Genomic DNA, 16,511 nt, shown 5'->3' with positions numbered 1-16,511 from the left:
ATTAGGCTTCAACCTGAGTTTTGATGGAAGAAGTCATATTCAAACCATAGCGTTCTGCAACACTGAAATATACGTTCCCTCCGAAGGTTAAATAAACCTTTACTGACTGAACAGTAATAAGAAACTAAATGACATCGATTTTCATTAAATTTTATTTATAAATCACTCATTTAATATTCTGCTAAATGTGCACTTGAACTTTGTATATTTAGTTCATCAACCTAAAAACACTGGTAAGGCTCATAAATATGTAAACGAATCCTGGAGAAGTTTTCCAAGTGTAATTGATCAGTACAGCTCTTTGTGCTCTTCTGTTCCTCTGTTACCCATTTTTAGCTTTCATTTTAATGTAAACACCAGATTGAAACGGGTCCTGATAATTACTCTTGTTAATTATAGAGTGTGGAACTCCCAGAGTGTGTTCCTTAGAACACTAGGACCATTTTGTTCAAATAACATCGGGAAATGCTGTATTCAAATCTTTTTTTTTTTTTTTTTTTTTTTTTTTTTTGCGGTGCTGGGGATCAAACTCAGGGCCTTGTGCTTGAGAGGCAAGCACTCTACCAACTGAGCTATCTCCCCAGCTCAAATCTTACTCTTGGAGGTTTATATTGCATATTATCATGTTATAAAAGGCTCTATTATTAAAGTCTCTTGCAGAATATAAAAATAAGAGTGCTCAATCCTATCTAGGCCCAACCTACTACTCTGCAGAAATTTTCCTGGTTCTCCCCACCACACTCCAGGGCACACCTTGTGTAAAATGCTGCTCTAGAGCTTCAGACTTAAAGTTAGAGGTTGAAGGAGTGAGAAAATAGTTTGGTGTGCACAGTTTTTTTCACTCTACTTTCTGCTCCCTCAAAAAGATCTATTTGAAAATATAAATAGCATCCATGAAAATTATTTCTGATAAGAAAGAGTTTGGGGTAATTAAAAACCCAGGATAATTAAATTATAGCCTGTATCTAATTAGTTCTTTTTAGTAATTAAAGGAACTTTTCTTCTAATTTAAGGCATGACTTCAGGAGCTGATTGTCTACAAGCTATTTTCTAACCAATGATTCTTCCCTGTCAGTTTGAGTAAACTTGGTTTCCTCAAACTACACTATGCTGTTCATCTCCTTTCACTGTTGAAGAGTGAACAGAGAAAACAAAAAGAGAAATTAGGAAAACTACCCCATTCACAGTAGCCTCAAAAAATAAAATGAAATAGAACACTTGGGAACCAATATAACAAAAGAAGTGAAAGAACTCTATAATGAAAACTACAGAACACTAAAAAAAGAAATTGAAGAAGACCTTAGAAGATGTAAGGTTCTCCCATGCTCCTGGATAGGCAGAATTAACATTGTCAAAATGGCCATACTACCAACAGCCCTATACAGATTTAATGTAATTCCTATTAAATTCCCAATGGCATTCTTCACAAAAACAGAAAAAGCAATCATGAAATTCATTTGAAAAAATAAGAGACCCAGAATAGTCAAAGCAATCTTTAGCATGAAAAACAAAGCCAAAGGCAATCCCAGACCTTAAACTATACCACAGAGCCATAGTAATAAAAATAGCATGGTATTGGCACCAGATCAGACATGTAGACCAATGGTACAAAATAGAAGACAGAGAGGAATCCACATAAATATAGTTAGCTCATACTAGACAAGGTGCCAAAAACATTGGAGAAAAGATAGTCTCTTCAACAAGTGGTACTGGGAAAATTGGAAATCCATATTTAACAAAATGAAATTAAATCCCTATTTCTTACCCTGCACAAAACTCGACTCAAAGGAGATGAAGACATAGGCACTGGAACAGAGTCCCTGCACCTAATAGAAGAAAAAGTTGACCCAAATCTTCACCATGTTGGCTTAGGAACTGACGTCCTTAACAAGACTCCTACGGCACAAGAAATAAAATCAAGAATCAGTAAATGGGATGAAATTAAAAAAAAAAAAAGTTTCTTCACAGCAAAGGAAACAATCAATAACATGAAGAGAGAGCCTAGAAAATGGGAGAAAATCTTTGCCACCTGCACCTCAGATAGAGCTATCAGTCTCCAGGATATATAAAGAACTCAAAAAACTCAACACCAAAAGAACAAATAACCTAATTAATAAATAGGCTAAGGTACTGAAAAGACACTTCACAGAAGAAGAAATACAGTTGATCCACAAATATATGAAAAATGTTCAATATCTCTAGCAATTAGAGAAATGCAAATCAAGACTAAACTGAGATTCCATCTCATTCCAGTTAGAATGGCAATTATCAAGAATACAAGCAACAATAAATGTTGGTGAGGATGTGAAGAAAAAGGTACACTCATACATTCTGGTGGGATTGCAAATGGTACAACCATTGTGGAAAGCAGTATGGAGTTTCCTCAGAAAACTTGGGTCATCCATTTGACCCAGCTATCTCACTCCTTGATCTGTATCCAAAGGACTTAAAATCAGTATACTACTGTGATGCAGCCACACCAATGTTTATAGCAGCTCAATTCACAGTAGCCAAACTATGGAAACAACCTAGGTGTCCTTCAACAAATGAGTAGATAAAGAAACTGTGATACACACACACACACACACACACATGTACAATAGAATATTACTCAGCCTTAAAGAAGAATGAAATTATGGCATTTTCTGGTAAATGGATAGAGCTGGAGAATATTATGCTAAAAAAAAATAAACCAATCCCCTAAACAAAAGACCAAATGTTTTCTCTGATTTGCAGATGCTAATTCACAATGGGGGTAACTAGGGAAAAATAGAGATATTTTTGATTAGGTAGAGGGGAGTGAAGGGAGGAAGGGAATATGGGGGTAAGAAGGACAGTAGAATGAATCAGACATTATTACCCTATTTGCATATATGATTATTTGACTGGTGTGATTCTACATTATGTACAACCAGAAGAATGAGAAGTTATAGTCCATTTATGTATGTGTCAAAATGCAACCTACTGTCATATATAACTTATTAGAACAAACTTAAAAATCTTTAAAAAAAAAAAAGAGTGAACAGAGACATCAGAGTCCACAAATACTCAGATTTTAATATTAACTCTGAGGGAAATAAAAATCTAGAACCCCTTGCAAACGTAGGAAACCCATTGTAGTTAACATAGTTTACTTTTATAGTTAGACTGGACTTCTCAACTGACACATTCTTTTGGTGCTGCTTTTCTTTGTTTTCATTCTTTTCAAACTTGGTCCTATAAGCTTATTACCAAACAACCTAAAAGCATAACACAGTAAGCCTATCAGAGATAATGGTTTTGCTCTGTGTTCAATGCATGACAGTGAGTACACTCTGTTTTCTTGCAATCTGCATCTTGAGCCCTGGATCTGGGGAAATTACTATGAGAGATCACTCAAGTATTGAGGTAACATATGCATAGTCTAGATAAGGCATAGAACACAGTCATGTGCCCTATGCTGGGACAGTAGTAGCAGATCATTGCTCTGGCTGAAAATGGCAATAAAGGAAAGATGAGACACATAGGAAAAGGGAGAAGAGCCAGAGGAAGCACAAAACATGAAAAGACCTAGGAGAGGAAAGAAGACTGATTGCAAGGCAATCAGCTAGGCCAGTGGTGTGGAAAGCACACTGCAGGACTCTGCTGAGAAGAGGACAGGGACAGATAAACTTAGAGCAGTTCTCTCACGTGGAGAGAAGTCAGAAGTGCCTTTGCAAGTGTAGCAACAAGGCATTTGCTTCCTCACACACTCATTCATTCAACGATGATTGAGTTCTCTCTGTGGGAAAAGCCTCAACTGGCCACACTCCCAAGTCTATCGCAACAGGTCAAGACAACTAGATTCCCTGATCTGCTGCAACAAGGATAAAGTCACCAGAATTCTCTGCTTTTATGTACTGGGAACATGAAATCTGGCAGAAAACACAGATGGTTATTCTTGTTTTCATGAGAAAAAATGCCAGGAAGAATGAACGTTGATTGCGGATCCGATCCCTGTCTCCACCTTCCCGCAACCGTCTGCAATAAAGCCTTCTCATAACCACTAGATAGTACATAAGCACTGTAGAGAAAGGTCGAATCCCAGAACTAACAAAACCCTATTATGACTGAAACTTTTCTCAGTTTCTAAAAATAAGTCTCTTATCACTGGGTAGATTTGAAAGTCAGTTATAGAAAAAAATTTAAAATACAATTTTCACATATCTAGGTTTGTTGTCCAGGAAAGTTATATTCTTAGGTTTGGATTGAAAGAAATGTTGGGAAAAAAAAAAGTTCCATTTCCTAAATTTTTTCATTAAAATTTAAGTGCAGGATAAAGTAACACTATTCAACAGCAATGAGAATAGTATCATATTTTCATGAATCTAATGCTTTCTTACTTTTGAAAGAAAAACTTATTTTAGATGCAAAGCTTCATATTCAAGTCTGACAATTAAAAGGAGACTTTTCAAAACAACATCTTATAATCCTATAGTTTTTAATTTAGGCTTACAATGTTCAGATGGTAATGTGAATGGAAATGGTGACTCAATTACTTTTCAAATGAAGTACTTTGATGAGTATATTCATCTTCTCCTGATAGGGAATTATTACTGCCTTAAATTCAATCTTAGAGCTGCAGGAATTTTCATGGCTAAACTGCTTTAAATTATCTTAACTGATGATTCATCCACCATGAAAAATGAATATGTTCTACTTACAGTAAGTTGAAATGACATGTAGTAGACTGAAGATGACTTTTGATTTGATTTTCTAAAGATATTTTATTAAAATATTTCTCCTGGTGGCTAACAATCATGCCCCTTATTCACTTCAGGGGTGGGGTCAGGGACTATACCAAGTTGGTAGTGTGTGTACTTGTTCATTCATTCATTCAATGGATGCACAATCAAGCAGATAGTCAAAGCTGCAGACTCTGTGAAAACAAGGAGCAAATCGTGGTTCAGGTCTGGGCAGACATTGAGAAAGAAAGGGCCAAGGACAGGACTGTGGCCACTATTCCCAGGGGAGAGGTTACTTGCTCTCCACTCTAGTTTGAAACAACCTGTGGGCAGAAGGTAGGAGAGAAAAGGATCTAGATGTAGTAGAAATAGATTAGAAGTCTGCTGGTAAATCTGATTACATGAGGTCCTGAGAGGATAAACTTGCTTTAGCTTTAGACCTATGAACAATATGTACACTAGAGAGTTCATAAAGAATTATTCTAAAAGTCAGTATTAATACCTGGTATATCTTTAGTTAAAAGTATGTACCAATGGACACACTTCAAGAACTGGGAATACAAGACCACCTCTTAGGTCAGGGGGACAGATATGATCAACTTAATTTGGTGCAGTGAACCCACCTTCCCCCAGCAAAGGCTTGCATAATATGAGATGTATTTATTCACAGTAAACACTAGGAAACAAACTTGGGGAAACAAAGCTCCTTTCTCATACAAACCTGGGTAAACAGAAATGTGGAACTCAGGAAAATATGGCCTTAGAAAGATTATCCTCCCCATGCAGTATTTTAAAATCTGTTTGGTGAGTAGAGTTCCAAACATTATAGGAGACAGCGTGACACATCTAAAGATCAACCAAACTCAAAGTATTTCAAACTTCTAAAAAGAAAATATGGTGAGTTTCCTGTACTTTAGAAAGACAAGCAAAATAGTACAGGTCTTCAGTAGTGGAAGCAACTACATTTGCACCCACAATGAAGAAAACGTTTGCTTACAAAGGACAAGTAAAAGATGGGTTTTGAAGAACATCATCTCCCTAGAGGAGATCTGTAATTAGCCATTTTGGACTCTATTCTGAGTCCAATAATCTTACCCTAACCCCGTGTCTTCCTAGGGTTCCCATGCGCACACACATGCACAACTCTGAGCTAATTATTTAATATTCTTTTTAAAAAAATTTTTTTAGTTGTTGGTGGGCCTTTAATTTATTTCTGTATATGTGGTGCTGGGAATTGAACCCAGTGCCTCACACATGCTAGGCAAGCACTCTACCACTGAGCCCCAGCCCTCTTATTTAACCCTCTTTAGTATTACTTTTCTCATCTGCAAAATGGGAGCAATGGTATCTATCTCCAATTCTGTTGTGAGAATCACATGTGATGCTCATGTGATTCACTTAGTACCATGTCTGTCTGAAAGACAGTACAGGCTAATGTGAGATTGAAGTCATTGCTGTGAATCAGTACTTGTTGTGATTCCATAAACACTTTAGGTATGTGAACATGTTGATGGAATGGATTGTATTCCACAATTTAGCATGAATTTGTAAATGAGTCACATTGAACAGATCTATAAAATTAGATTATTGAAGGAAGGTCAATATGATAAAAGAACCCTGAGCACTCTTGGTTTTAATTTTCATTTTCTTTGTTAAAATGTCAAATACAGGCATCTTTTATAACCCTATATATGTGTGTTCCTGGAATACTTCACATTTTGCAAAAATTGCTCACTAAAAATAATAAGGTCTGAGGGGAAAATAATATTAAGGGTAGATACTAAAAATCAATATAACTTTGAAAACAGCAATCTAACACAACCAGTCAAAACCCTAATAAAAATTATACTCATATGGTTAAATTTCCATGGATATTTCCTATAGTATCTCAGTCATTCCAACCTTTGTGTTCCTTTAGCATGGAGTCATTTGAAATGAATGTTCTTAAAGACAGTCAAGTATCCATTTAAGTAAAATTTAAAAATATGATCCAAGCATATCCTTCTTTAACATTAAATTTTCTTTTAACATAAGAGAAACATTTTCAGGCATCTTTCTCTCTACTTGAAGTTCCTTAAAGAGTTGAACAATACAGCAGTTCTTAAAACCACTAAACAAGCCACATATTACACAAAAGACAGACATTTCTTCAGGATATATCTAGCTTTTATCTTAAAGACTTAATACACTGTGAAGCTTTTTCTTTATCTATGAGAAAGCTCAGCCATATTGGCCTCAAAACATTAACAGGCTGGGGAAAACTGCATGAAACAACTTGACTTACACTGACTTCATCTCCTATTTACCAATCTCATATGAGCTAATTAGTATTGAACACACATTGTGGGAGAACAGGCTGTATGTTTGCATCATCGTTGCTATGACAACAAATGTAATTATGATACTGGTCATTGAGCCCCATTGCCTGTGGAAAAACTACTCTCAATCAATGATAAGGACTGTTCCAAAAGAATAAATTGCAATGCTGAATAAATATCCAATAAAATTGACCAGTAAGAGTGTAAACAATGTTTCTGTCAAGACTACCTTCCAATGATCATTGTATCTCTCACACCTGGAACACAGAAAGGCTTTGGAGGAAAAATCAGCCCAAGACTAACCAGATCAATCCTCCCCTATTGATTGCATAGAGATCTGTGATTTTAGGGTAAAGATTGTCTGCTCCTTTCCATCACACACAGAAACCAGGCACTTTGCTCCAAAGGAAAAAGAAGGGGGAGTGACATTTTTAAAACTATGGTTTGCCCCAGAGGCAATTGCAGCATAACATTGGCCAACAATGGATCATTTTCACTTCTCTCCCACTTCCTTGACAGATTGAGCAACACTTGGATCTACTTTCCCTGTCAAGTGAATCAGAGTCCCAAGAATCTCTTTCCTCATCTTGTGGGTAAAAGGGAATAGAAAGAGGTAGGGAAGGGAAATTTTCAGTTTTCTGATAATGTGCACACTTGCCCACTATACATATGTATGTGAAAAATAAGAGAGCTTTCACTTCCCACACCACCAATCCTGATGCATCTCAAAACTAAAGCAGATGCTTTAAACTTGTGCACTAGTGCAGTTGTTTCAATTGCTAAAAAGTTGAAATATTTCCATATTGATTTTTCTGAGTCCCACCAGTGCTTAGACCATCATTTTGGTCTCCTTAGTTCCTCCCCTTGGACTTCCACCTAACCTTGTCATTCTCTGGGCTTTACCAACGAGGGGGAAAGAAAAGTTTTAATGACTGGCCCAGCTGGGGGTCTGGGCTTTGCTCTGCACCAAGGCAGCAACCATTCTGATTGCTCTGTAGTTATTATAGTTTGGATCTGGAATGTCTCCTGAAGGTTTTTGTGTGGCAGACTTGGTCCCCAAAACAGCAATACAGAGGTGGGGCACTTGGGAAGTGATTCAATTATGTGGGCTCTGATTTCATCAGTGGATTAATCCATTGATGGATTCATATGTATTTTAGTTCTCTTATATTGGCATTGAATCCAGGGTGCTTTACCACTGAGCAACATCCCCAGACATTCTCACTTTTATTATTATTATTATTTTTATTTAAACACAAACTCTTACTAAGTTGTTGAGACTCGCCTTGAAATTGCTGCTCTTTATGCCTCAGCCTCTCCAATCTCTGGAATTACAGATGTGTGCCATTGCATCCAGCATGGATTCATAATTTAAATGGACTATGGGGAAGGGGTAGAAAGTGTAGGAAATAGAGCCTAATTGAAAGGAGTGGGTCCTTGGGAGCACGCCTCTGGGGATTCAATTTATCCACATGTTCTTTCTTCTCATTCTTTCTCTCTGCTTCCCAGCTGCCATGACCCAAGCAGCTTCCTTCACATGCCCTTCTTCCATGTTTTAATTTGCCACAAGTGCAAAGCAATGGAACTGACTGACCCTGGACTGAAACTACAAGCCAAAATAAATCAATCCTCCTTTCAGTTGTTTATGTCAGGGATTTTGATCAAAGTGATAAAAAGTTGACTAAACAGTGGTATATATGCAATATGAATTGCTAAATATTTTTAATATCATTCCTAGCTAAAACCTCCCTAGAAATGTCACATGATGGGAAAATTTGTTAATATGCTGAAGCTTTACCTCTACCATACTTCCAGTAATTTCAGACTCTATCTCATATTCTGGCACCTGTCCTGTCCTTAAGGATGTTTAAGGAGCTCATTCACTGCTCTAAATAACAATTCATATCATCTTTGCTACTACTTCTGCCTACCTGGCCTCTCCAGCTCTGCTGATTTCATTTCTTGTTGGACCTGTGGAAACCAACCATTAGTTCCTCCCCTTCTCCCTTTCTTTAGATATCCTGGTGTCCCTCTGACCTTTCTGCATCCTGATGCTCTCAGTTGGGGGTCTTATCTCACAGCCTCCATCTTTATAAACTTTTAGAGTTCACACCCCACCATAATTGTTCCTCTGAACTACTTGCTTTGATATTTCCCCAAATATGACCTATCGTTTTTTTCTGTCTCTGTCCTCTACACCTGCCATTCTCTTTGCTTAGTGTGTGATCTGCACTAGTTGCTGGCTGATTCCTCCTCATCTTTCAAGACTCAGCATCACACCCTTTCCCCAGGGCTAGCTTAGTTGACTTACCATTGCTCTCAAAGCTTCTCATCTTACTCCTAACAGTCACTTACCACACTGGGCTACTGTTTCCCTACTATAAATGAGCTCCTTGAGTAAAGAAACTTTATCTTGTGATAATTTGTCTTTAGCATCTACCACAATGACTGGCACTTAGAAAACTCTCAATAAATTTTTGTATGATAAAATGAAGCAATACAATAAAAACTGATGATATGGCTAATGCAATTCTGAGAAGCAGGCACATTATCATCATTCCCATTCTATAGATGAGGAAATTGAATACAGAGAAATTCAACAACTTTCTGAAATTCACATAGTCAACAAATACAGATGTGCTTCATATCTAAACAGTTCGTTCCAAAGCACATATGCATGATTATTACTTTATTATCTATGCCTCCTGCTTCTGAGTTAGGGATTGAACCATAGCAATTGCAAAGTATCATTTGCCTTAGTTCAAAATAAGCCTAAATTTAAAGCCGCATATTGAGTAAGAAGCCTTGTTTTATATTCAGGCTATTTTAATCCTGAGTATACATATTTAATGTCCAGGCCTAGATGGCAAGACCTAGGGACCAGGGTACAGAGTAAAGAAGAAAATAACTAAGATCCGAAGGATAATATAAAAAACTCATGTCTGAAGGATAATACCTATATCAAGTCCCCGAAATATATTCAAGATGGATCATCAAAAAGACAGAGGTGGGAATCTGAGAGAGCAAGAGCAACATCCAGCAGGTTGGAGACACAGAGACTGAGCTGTAGATTCTACCACCACGTTTTTGCTAATCAGCCACAATGGGTCTAATTTTTTATCTGATTGGTTTGGTTACAGTGAACACTGAGTTACTATTAAAAACTGTAAACGTCACATCACTTAGACCACTCGGCCATCCTGACAGCCACAACGTCACATCACTTAATTGCACCTAATCACCTTGAAATAATAATTTAATGATCAATGATAGCCATTCGACTTGGGGATTTATGCCAAAGAATGCTGAGTGCTTCTCAGAGATTTTTAGGTCTTCAGTAATAAAGTTAACTGACTTTATGGTGCCTGACACTGCCTCCCCCATCACCAGCATCACACCTATTACACATGCTGCTTCAATGGGGCCCAGAGAACCCCATAAATTGATTAATTATCATCAGTAGCTAATACTTCATGCCCAGAATAGAAGACTAGTAAAGGAATAGAGGTAATAAGATGAAAAATAACAGTATGAAATACAGCAAGGTATTCTCATCATTTTTAAACTTCTCTCTATCCTTGGTTCATAAACAAACACAAGTCAAACAGCACCAGCAACCAATAAGTTTCAAGATGGCTGGCCCTGAAGAGCTCTCCTCAAAACACAGTATTGGTTGTTACACATTTAGAAGGAAAAGGAGAAACTCATGTCAGATTAGACCCCCTGACATACACAAGCACCCATCAGAGGGTTTTTTTAGTTGGGATGGATGCAATACTCCTATTTTTATGTGGTGCTGAAGATCAAACTCAGTGCCTCACACATGCTAGGCAAGCCCTCTACCACTGCCCCTGAGCTATAACACGAGCCCCACAGCAGATGTTTTAATTCATCTCTGTACCCTAAGCAACTCGCTGGGCTTAATATTTATTTTTGTTTAGTTCAGCTATTTGACATAGAATGGCAATCCATTTTGTGATTTACCATCAGATTGTGATAAAATACAAAGTATCACAATACATATTATCCATCAATATGATAGCACTTCTTCCCCACTCAGACCTCTGACTCATAGGCAAAATCTCTCTGGAAGCTCTATGTCAGACACACCCAGACATAATGCATTGCCAATTCTCTAGGCATTCCTTAATCCAGTCAAGTTGACACCTGAAATTAACCATGGTGGTCCCCAAGGCTTTCTTCTGTCAGTCTCATCCTCCACACCTCTCACGTGGCCACCCTCTATCACTTGCAGAGTCCCCACAACCACTACAGATTCCCATCACCAGCTCTACTTTATCCAGCCAGCTTGGCTCTTTACAGTGTGGATTCAGCCTTGACCCTCTCCTGAATTTCAACTGTCTCCTGTAATCTGAGCCACCAGATGCACAGGCGACTCAGCATCATGCGCATTCACCTTTCATTTGCAGCTCTCCACAGCCTCTTTTGCAGAACTCTCCTCCTGGGGCTTCTGTGTCATGCTCTTATGAACCCTACCCTAACTTCTCTGGCTCTCTTTTCCTTTGCTTGTTCCCCTAAATATAAGGTACTCCAGCCCCTTCCTCTTACAGCTCTGTGTTTCCTCTTAGTAAACTCATCCACAGTCATGACCTTATTGCCTTCTTAAGTGATTTCCAATCTTTTTCATAAATTCCTGTTCACATTTCTAACTGTCCCCTGATTTCTTTTTAAAAATTTTTTTATTTGTTCTAATTTGTTGTACATGACAGTAGAATGCATTTATACATTTTGAGAGATCATACATAAATGGAGTATATTTTCTCATTATTCCGATTGTACATGTTGTAGGATCACATCAGTCGTTCCGTCATATATGTACATAAGGTAACAAGGTCTGCTTCACTCTATTATCCTTCCTAGCTCCGTACCCTGCCCCTCCCTTCACTCCCCTCTACCTAATCTACAGTAACTCTATTCTTCCCTATCCCCTGCCCCTTACTGTGAACTACTCCCTGATATCTGTGTGGAAATTCTTATCAGTTCTCCAAGCTGGATAAGATCGTACAATCATTCTATCACTTGTTTCTAGTGCAAACCACAAATTTTAAGCAGAAAACTTAGAAATATCTCTCTCTCTCTCTTTCTTCCTCTCAACTCCATCACTGTCACTTTTGTCATTTCCCATGTGCCTTTTCCCCCTTTTGAGTTCTCATGTAAGACCCAGTTTGTATTCTATATTCTCTTCAAATCTTCTGTCACCCCTGCTTCAATGAAAATTCTATACTACAAATTTATACAGACAGAGGTTGTGGGCTAAACAGCAGTGACTACACATCTCATATCCAACACTTAGCGAACTTTCAAAAATAGCTCTTGAGCACATGAAGGAAGAAATTAATGAAGGAAGAACGTCAAGTATTTTGGGTGGTAGAGAAGAAAATACTTTGGTGCACCTCTTGCTTCTGCTGAGAATATTGCACAGTCGTTATATAAAAATACAACTATTGATCTTCCACTTTTAGGACTGACCTGTAGGAAAAAAGGCAGATTTAAATATGATTATATAATGGATTATAAATGCTATCTTGAACCTGTAAAAGTGAAGATATGGTTGACCAAATATAGAGGTGAAAGTGATAAGAGCAGAGAGATATTTAGGGACACCAACACCTTTCTGTTGTGGGGGCGGGAAATGGAGCTCCATGGGTCTGGATTCAGATTGAGTAGCCTTAAATATCCCTTTCATATCATTGTCGCTGTGACTTTAGGCAAGTCATTCCCCCATCGCCCATGCCTTGGCTTTCTCATCTATAAATTAGCATGCTGTCTCTTGGTGTTGCTGTAAAGATTAAATAAGACAATTTATACAAACACTTTAAACACTATCCGCATGTGGCAAATATACAATAAATTTTAGCCATAATTACCTTACACTTTTTATGATGAAGAGATACAGTCTAAAGTTGATAGGATTCAAAACCAAGGTTTACATATACTGTGTAAAAATATAAAGGTAATGGAGAAACTAAATTAAAAGCAATCAAAAGTCAAGTGTAGGAGGGGGAACTGAGGAGAAGAGAAATGAACTAAATCTTCATAATTTAAAGCAGGGACTCAATAAAACCTACCTTAGGATATAACGGTCTGAAATATTATACAATCACATTGTCACTGTGACTTTAGGCAAGTCATTAAATTAGGGAAATAACCATCAGAACACTAAAAAAGTCAGAAAATGTTTTTTTTTTTTTGTTGTTGTTGTTTTTGTTTTAACCACAAGTATTTATTGATGGATCAAAGAATACAACTGTAATGGGACAATAAGGCACAACTGTGGATTAGAAGTTCGCTATACAGCCAAAGGAGGGGGGAAGCCACAATCTTAGGAACTTTTTTAAAAACGCACATCAAGGAGACTCTGAAGTACCTCTCTAGAGATCAGTATCAGACAATTCTTTCCTTTTATACAATTCCTATATTACATCACTTGATCACAAAAACTGATACTTAATGAAGAATTTCTCATTCATTTATACTTAAGCCATCCTGCCTGGTCACTCCCCTGTTCTCCACCTTTATCCATTCCTTTGTAGTGATATTTTTTAGCAAGTCCCTTCCTAAAGACTTGTTCACACATCTTGGATTGTCTTCTGAGGCAAGGAAACAAGCAAGCAAGCAATGAGTCAGAGAAAAATCAGCCAAGGGCAACAAATAAATGAAGACTCACAGACATACATAGGATAGTAATGGCCAGATTCAGTGAACTCTAATGAAGCTGACTCTGGCAGAGCCATTGCTCTGGCTTACTCAAGGGTCTGTAATGCCACCTTACATTGTCTTACCAGTGCCAGACCCCTTGTTTCTAAGGGATTAGCAGTGGCCTATACAAGGAGCTAGGAAGATATTATAACCAGGCATCTAATGACACTATACATTCAATGCTCTGGATCTGTATTAGGGGCTGAATATGGCTTCCAGCATCAACATTTGCCAAGTGTAAAATTCATAATTTTGTGTAAAACTGATACTGAGGACAGTCTTTAATTCTTTTGGACTGAGATAAGTTAGGCACTTCCATAACACTGGTCTCTCTACTTGGAAATGTGAAATGAAAAACATTCCAGTGCACTAACAACGAGGCTTAAACCATGCTGCAGAGTGTAAATGTGGCAGGTTTCAAAACAGCAATCTTGTTCAAAAAGTCATGAAAAGGTCCACAAGCATGTTGTCAGAACAGTTATTCTGGTAGTGACAGTGTCCCAAAGCTAAACAGACCTATTTTCTGAACAGTCAACACTGCACTCTCAGGAGAAGCCATGTAGGTACATAAGATGACACTCAGAGGGCAGAGGTAGAACAATCCAGGCAAGCCACCCAGCTCAGGTGGCTCTACACTTTTCACCAAGGCCAGCTTCCGAGAAGGATATCTCCACCTAGAAGCCCTTTGATGACAGAGTAGTACAGAGGACCAAGAGAGGGTCACATTCTTCCAAGAGAACTGTTGGTCACCAAAAAGCTCCTGGAAAGATAACCATTTAAGAGTGAAGGTAGATGAAAACTGCCAGAACACCAAACTATCCCGCCAAGTCAGAAATACATTTAACAGGCATAGTTTGGGGTGTCAAATAGAACACAGGGAATTTTGAGGCTCAATAAAAAGCAGGGAGGCTGAAAGATTAAGTAAGGTAAGCTAAGGTAAGCTGAGTGACAGGGAAGTAAGAAGCAAAGGACATATATGAAGGAAACAGGAACATGCTAAAGCCTCGCTGGAGGGAAGGCAGCACGGTACAGCCTACATCCAGCGAGAGCTTTGCTGGATGGTTCTTGGCATGATTCCATCTCTTTCTCAAACTGGATGAATGTGTGGCATTGAGCAGCAGAACAGGGACACATGGTATTTATAAATGGAGGACCGATGAATGGATACTGAACAGAAAATAGACTGGGTGTACCTTTCTGTAATGCCCTGTTTATACACCAAAGGCAGGTTTGTGTAGACAGAACATATCTGGGGTTGTCATGCAACAGCAGTAGTATTTTTGGAGAAGGGGAACAATGGGGTGGAGGTGGGGTTGGTGGACAAGAGGACTCTTAAGTTCCAGTTCTTAAATACTAGAAAGCAAGGAATAGTTTGGTCTGTCCTTTAGTGAAGAAATCAGATGCTCATTTTCTGTTCTACATCCACCTTCTCCAAAACCTTCACAAATTCTGTGAAAGATATAGCACTATCCCCATCCTGGTCAGCCTCCTGGATGGTCCTGTCTGCAATGCTGCCCAGCTGCTCATCTGAGATATTCACTTCAACCATCATGCGCAGCACCTGTAACAGCTCATCACAGGAGATCATGTCATCTTTTTCCAATCATACAGTCAAAAAGCAAAGTGCAATTTGTTGCTTCGGCTGTTGAGTGGTTCTGGTCCATTCACATCTTTGCTCTTTTCATTGTCTTCAATGTGTTGGAAATGAGCCTAAGTCTTCATGCATCCACGGAAGTTTACCTGGTCCTCTCCCTGGAAAGAAGGCATTAATGATCCTGTCCCCCAGTGGGTTGATGGCAAGTTCTGGAATCCTCTGGAAATCTTCCTGGCTGAGAGTCCCATTATCTCTTTTGTCCAGGCTGGTGAACCGGCTGTAGAGACGAGTGATCTGATTGTGGGAAAAGCCGGTCTCCTTCTTGATCTCCTCGAGCTCTTCGTCCTGCAGTAATGTGGAGGCCCGAGACCCCATCACTGTGGCAGGAGTTCCTTGGGGAGCGGTGGCGCCTGAAGCAAAGGCAGTGGAAGGGAGGGTGGGAGGAAAGAAAGGGCGAGGGGTCAAGAAGGGAGAGGGCAGTGTTTCTACTGTGGATCCGGGAGGGAACCCCGAAAATGGTTATTTTAAAGAAGAGTAACTGAAAGTAGGAAGGTTAGGGAGAAGTTCTGTTATTTTTCATTTAACTTCTCCACTCTTTGAGTTTTACTACATGCATACATTTTATTGTGATTTTTAAAAGGTGCATACGTTCACATTTACATGCACACTATGTGCTACAAAGCAGGGGAATAGTTGACTCCCTGACAGAACCTAATAGAACACTTTACCAATAATGCATACACATTTTTAAAAATCCGTTGAATGAATAATGTTGCTACTCTTGCCTGTATTTAAGTAAAGTTGAATAGTGATTTGACACTGTGACATTCCAAAACAACAAGATTGCCTTATTAACATAGTAACTGAGCTGAAAGTTATTTAACTTATGTCAAATATGTCAAGCCCATATGTCTTTGTGTTTTCCCTTAGACTGGCAAACAGATGCTTCCTTATTCTTTAAAACGAACACTCACTGTTCTTAGTACTTCAAAGAAAATGAATGTACATTCAAAATGACATGTTTCTCAGTACATAAAAGATAACTGTGCAAAAGTAAAATTACTTTACCACCTTTGTATGCACCAAGTTAGTACAAATTGCCACAGAAATATTCTATCCGGTTATAAACAGAAGTCATATTTCACTTGTGGCAGAAAGTTTAGGATTTGTTTCACA

The 16,511-nt window shown here is 38.4% G+C and overlaps 1 pseudogene across 1 annotated transcript; it reads right to left on the bottom strand.

The window, feature by feature from the left end:
• Positions 1–14,519: 14,519 nt before the first annotated feature.
• LOC306664181 (calcineurin B homologous protein 1-like) lies at positions 14,520–15,753 on the bottom strand (annotated as a pseudogene). Its single transcript has one exon. The product of its transcript is annotated as a calcineurin B homologous protein 1-like (transcript).
• Between the last annotated feature and the right edge of the window lie 758 nt (positions 15,754–16,511).

Source organism: Sciurus vulgaris (assembly GCF_902686455.1).
Source record: "Sciurus vulgaris genome assembly, chromosome: 6".
Classification (NCBI taxonomy): Eukaryota; Metazoa; Chordata; class Mammalia; order Rodentia; family Sciuridae; genus Sciurus; species Sciurus vulgaris.
Note: the sequence above shows the minus strand (reverse complement) of the source record. Positions and strands in the feature narration are given on the sequence as shown.